Source organism: Onychostoma macrolepis, chromosome 19 (genome assembly GCF_012432095.1).
Source record: "Onychostoma macrolepis isolate SWU-2019 chromosome 19, ASM1243209v1, whole genome shotgun sequence".
NCBI classification, from domain to species: Eukaryota; Metazoa; Chordata; class Actinopteri; order Cypriniformes; family Cyprinidae; genus Onychostoma; species Onychostoma macrolepis.
Window position 1 is genome coordinate 5,124,572 of NC_081173.1, and position 6,196 is coordinate 5,130,767.

The following is a 6,196-nucleotide window of genomic DNA, read 5'->3' on the forward strand; positions in this document are numbered from 1 at the left end:
TGAGAAAGGAGAAGTTGGAAAACATCTGGAAAAGCAAATCCCAAATGGCATCGTACGAGATTCTGCACTTGTCAGTCATCAGCCGTAATGGCGCTCTCCGGGTTGACAAGCTTTCATCAGAGAGGACGATGTTTATCGCTTCAGCAAACTGACGCATGGCAGCTGTGTACTGACTGCTCACAGCACACTGGGCCATTCGAGCTGGTGACACTGAGCTATTACTTTGCACAAATGGAGTTAATTTAAGGATATGGAGGCAAATTTAATTAGCGCTGTTTGCTGAGGCAAGCATCACAACTCCTATTGCTCACAGTTAGCATAACTCCGGTTTGGTGTGTAACACGTCTTGCGCTGTTTACGAACAGATAGCCTACCTCAAATCAAGTAGCTTGATGAGAAGGGATGTTTTATTGCTTTTCTAAGATGTCAAACATACGGTTTTGTATGATGGGCAATAAAACAAGCGGGAAAATCCCATAACATACACTGATTTTTTTTTTTTTTTTTACGTATAACAGGTTTCTGTCATTTGTAACGTGAATGTGCAAGGCTTCCGGTGTCATTTGCTTTAAGTTATTTTACCTGTACTAAACAATCCATTGTGATGATTTATATTGTAAACTAGTATTTATTTATTTTTTACTATAACCTGTTAGTTTAATTTATTATCATAATCTGGCTTGTAGTAGTTTTATTTTAGTCAATTTAGTAAATAGTTTTACCGTTTACTTCACAACTGTGTTTTGCGGCGAATGAATCGGAAATCTCGCACATTCTAAGAAAATAGCTTACTTTCGTGTTGCAAAAACAAAATAAGTTACTATAAAACACTCACTACACCTTAACAACCGCATGCCCTGCAATGATGCACCAAGTTTACATTATAAAAACGTTGTGGGAGCATTGTTTTGAAATTGTTTGTAAAACGTTGAAATGTCCTTGTCGAGATTACACGGTAAAAAAAAAAAAAAAAATTGAGCCAACTTAAAATTTGAAGGCAGCCAGCTTCAGCAGATTTTTGAGTTTTTTTGAATTGTCTCAACTTAAAACAACAAGTTGAAAAAACTCAAAGATCTGCTGAAACTGGTTGCCTTCAAATTTTAAGTTGGCTCAACTTTTTTTTTTTTTTACAGTGTATAACGCTATTTAAATGTTACAAAAATGATTCTTGCGTCATTCTACAAACTTTATTTTCACCCAAAATATAATGTAAATTGAATGTTTATGTTTTAATATTCTAAGAATATTGAAATGTCCAGTTTTCTTGTATTGATTATAACATTATTCAAATACAAATAACATCATAAGGATGCTTTGAGAATATTGTTCTAAGAACATTTTCTCTCAACATTATGAGAATGTATATCAAGTATTAATAAAATTATAAGGCATTCCATAAACATTAACAACATTTTGTCCTACCATTGGGAAAAAAACTGGGGGGAAAAAAAACATATAGCATTGTGGAAGTAATTTTGATTGGAAGTTTTCTTCAGAAAATGTGAAAAGTATTATTGCAAGTTTTATGTGTAGAGAAGAACAGCGCATTACTCTGTCAAGTATAGAGTTATAATTCGTGATACTGATAATTCTCTGCAAGTATCTTGAGCTGTAAATTCAGACAGATGGTTCACACTGAGTTCAGGGTCACTTGCTGATGTTTAATGTATCTTTCTGTTCTTCTAAGTCATTCATTCCCTTCCTCCCTCTCTATTTCTGCTTACCTTCTTATTGTATGGCAGGGTTACTATTTTTAACCTTCCTCTAAAGACCCTTCATCTGAGCACTGAGATATGACTGGGGTGACATTTTATGGAGTCAACAGTCTCTTATCGAGGGCTGTGTCTTAAGCTTTTCTCTCCAGGGTTTGCCAGCACTGAGAGTGCGCTGAACCGCTCTGATAGCACCACTGATCTTAACACAGGAAGACACTGATATGTAGAGTTCTGAGCCCCTTACTGACATCCAACTTTCGGGTGACACATGCTCGTTTAATAAAAAAAATAATAATAATGAGGGATTATGTTGATGCAACTGTATGGGAACATTTAATGTTAATTTTTGAAAATGGTTTCAACTGGAGCCTTCTGTGAATCTTCTCTTTCTCGTCTTATAAATTGATATTAATGTCAGTTAATTATAGTAATAATTTATATGTATTATTATCTAAATATTCTATATATATTAAATGCCTAAAAGATATTTTATAATATAAATAGGCTATTATTATTATTATATAGAACTCTAAAAGTTGTATCTCTACTAAAAGGGCGGGTTTTTGTTTACTTCCGTCATATTCAAAGGTATATGTCTTTTTAATTAATGGATTCTACATTGTTTGTTCAAAGATAAACTAAAAGCTACATATTATTAGAAGACATTACTGTTTTCTTCCTCTTGTGTGGATGGACCAGCTGATGACTGGATCAGGTCGAGTTTTGATTCTTGACAGATTTACTGATATGTAAAATGTCTTTCAAAGAAGATCTTTGTGGCATTTTGGAACAAACCAGCTTTAACGCTCTGGATGTGTTTGAAAAGCATTTCTAACATTATCGAGGAACACTGAAAAGGTCCTTGTTGATTTGAAAGTGATATGTGAAAATAATATGTCTCCTTTGTAAAGCTGTCAAGGTGTTTCTAAGATTGTCTTTATCAGACATGTCTTTGCTTTTAGTAAAGAAACTGGTTGGATATTGGTAGAACATTTTTAGACAATAATGAAGAGATGTCAACAAACAGTCAAGGGATGCTCTTCACAGCATGGGGAAGGAGGACAGCACTACAATGCTGCCATCTAGTGAGCAAAAGAGACACGACTCTAATTTAGGGAGAGGACTGGACAAAAGAAGGCCTTGTCATGATTGGCATATTTTGACATACTGAATGGCAAAAACTTGATATACCCTCAATATTTATATGAATTTAAGAGTAATATGTGACCCTGGACCACAAAACCAGTCTTAAGTCTCTGGGGTTATATTTGTAGTAATAGCCAAAAATACACTGTATGGGTCAAAATTATAGATTTTTCTTTTATGCCAAAAATCATTAGGATATTAAGAAAAGATCATATTCCATGAGGATATTTTGTAAATTTACTACTGTAAATATATCAAAACGTCATTTTTGATTAGTAAAATGCATTGCTGAGAATTCATTTGGTCAACTTTAAAGGCGATTTTCTACATTTTTCCAAATATTGTCCGATCCTAACAAACCATACATCAATGGAAAGCTTTTATTCAGCTTTTATTTATTCAGCTTTCAGATGATGTATAAATCTCAATTTTGAAAAATTGACACTTAAGACTGGTTTTGTGGTCCAGGGTCACATATGTTCCTGAAACAGGACATAACGGATCATTTTATTTTACATAAGTCAGATGTTTTATCAAAAGTGTGTAATTATAAAAATTGCTTCTACACTCTTTTCCCCTCTTTTTTGTTAAAACATATACTGATCTTATTTTTTAGAGTCTAATAGCATAACCAACATTCAAATTAAATGTTCAAATATTGTCTTCTGTTATATTTGCAGAAACCCCTAAAGTTACATGAAGGGGAGAAAATGAGGTGGGAGGAAAAAGTAAATGTCAATGCCTTTGTGTTCGTTTACGAAACATTTGCGTTCCAACGAGAGGCTTGGTAAAATGAGGTCAGAGGCTAAACTATATGCTTTTGTGAGCGAAAGCAAAGTTTCTACACTCTCAGAAAAAAAGGCACAAAAGTTGTCACTGGGCTGTACCTTTTCAAAAGGTACATGTTTGTACCTAAAGGGTCCATTTTGGTACCTAAAAGGTACATATTAGTACTTAAAGTGTACATATTTGAACCTAATAGGTACAAAAGTGTACCTTTTGAAAAGGTACCGCCCCAGTGACAGCTTTTGTACCTTTATTTCTGAGAGTGTAGTGGGAAAGCAAAACTTTTGTGTGTGAATGCAACAGCACTGAAACATAATTTTGCCACATATCTAATTTTTCCCATCACCGTGTCCATTTGGGCTTGGTTCATAATATTACACTTACACATGTAAAATATATTTTACGTAATGCTGTTTTTATGTTAGCTTTACACAAACAGGACTTTTATTTAAACATATTACATTCAAAAAATATATACTAAAGCTGTGGATAAAATGTTTAAAATCAAACTATTAAAATGCTTATCTCTATTATTCCAGTGTAAAAAAGGATAAGAAACCAAAAAAAACAAACCAAAAAAAACTCAGTGAATTAAGTTTGACTGAAGAAACAGGATCAATTATAAGCAGATTGTCACAATCTATGATTTTTAAGTTGGAAAACTGTATTTTCCTCTCTATTGTGACATAAATGAGTAAAATAGTGATGGGTCATTCATTAACAATTTGGTCACGTGACAAATGAACGAATGACTTGGGAGCTAGGGGAACTAATCGTTTGAGTTTTCAAATGAACAAAATTACTTGAATAAAGATTTAATCATTTTGCTGAACTAGAGTCTGTAAAAATGATTGAAATGAACATGAAATGAAACGGGAGGGATTGAAACTCTTGGCCAGCCCTCGCAATGGTGCACATATCATGAGAGAAGAGATGTAGCCTATTTGATTAAATTTTGTGCACCTGAATTAAAAAAAATAAATAAATAATGATGTGCACAGATAAATCATTTCTAACAATCCCTGCAATTTTCCATTTAAAAAATAAGAAAAATCATTTTTAATTTCATGGTGAATTTAGGCCTAAGTGTCTAGTCAGATGGGTGTTACTTTTGTTTGTTGTTCATCACACCTGGGTTTCAGTATTTAAGGGTTTTAAAAGTAATCTAGCCCTTGATTTAACAAATAATAATCTTTGGTTTGCTTCTTTTTTATACTGATAAAAAGTCATGTTGCATATCTATCTATCTATCTTTCTCTCTCTCTCTCTCTCTATATATATATATATGTGTGTGTGTGTGTGTGTGTGTACTGGTTTTTGTGGTTTACGGGGACAAAATTTGTATAATAACATGGGTATGACAGAGGCATTACAATTTGAAGATGGTTTATGAGGACAATGCCTATGTCCCCATAAAACAAAAGGCTTAAAAAACATACTAAATGGTGTTTTTTTTTAATCTAAAAATGCAGACAGTCTCCTGTAAGGGGTAGGTTTAGGTGTAGGGTTGGTGTAGGGCAATAGCACATACAGTTTGTACAGTATAAAACCATTACGCCTATGGAGAGTCCCCATAAACCACTAAAACAAACATGTGTGTGTGTGTGTGTGTGTGACTCTGGACCACAAAACCAGTCATAAGTGTCAATTTTTCGAAATTGAGATTTATACATCATCTGAAAGCTGAATAAATAAGCTTTGAAAATTTAAAAATCTGGAATCTGAGGGTGCAAAAAAAAAATCTAAATATTGAGAAAATCACCTTTAAAGTTGTCCAAATGAAGTTCTTAGCTATGCATATTACTAATCAAAAATTAAGTTTTGATACATTTACAGTAAGAAATTTACAAAATATATTCATGGAACATGATCTTTACTTAATATCCTGATGATTTTTGGCATAAAATAAAAATGGATAATTTTGACCCATACAATGTATTTTTGGCTATTGCTACAAATATACCCCAGCGACTTAAGACTGGTTTTGTGGTCCAGGGTCACATATGAAACTGTGTGTATTGCTAGCACTTCTCGTATTATTGCCTAAATTTAATTAGAAAAAAAAAAAAAATTAATTAATACATTTTTTTATTCCTCATTTGTATGGCCTTTGATAGAAGGCATCTGCTAAATGAATAAATGTAAACAAACAACAAAGAGTAAAATAAACCTAAAACATTTCATGATTTATTGTTTGAAAATAATGTATTTGTCAGTACTGGTGTCATTTCCATCACAACAAATGATGCATTTAAGTATCAACACTGCAGAAAGTCATTAGGTTTGATTTTTGTTGATGAATTATATAAATCTATATTTTTTTCTTCTGAATACTACAAAAAGCACATAAACAGTGAATGACAGTCACGGTCACTATGAACATTATACACAGTGTTCTTTAAGAATCATTGATTTGTGCAACTAGAAAATTACGTAATAAAAAAATACGAACTCCAGCAGGTTTTGGACACAGAGAACATAAAATCCCCAACCATCTGTTTGCTTCCTAACGGATTTAACCCCGTGGTTGGGTGTGCGTGGATGACACG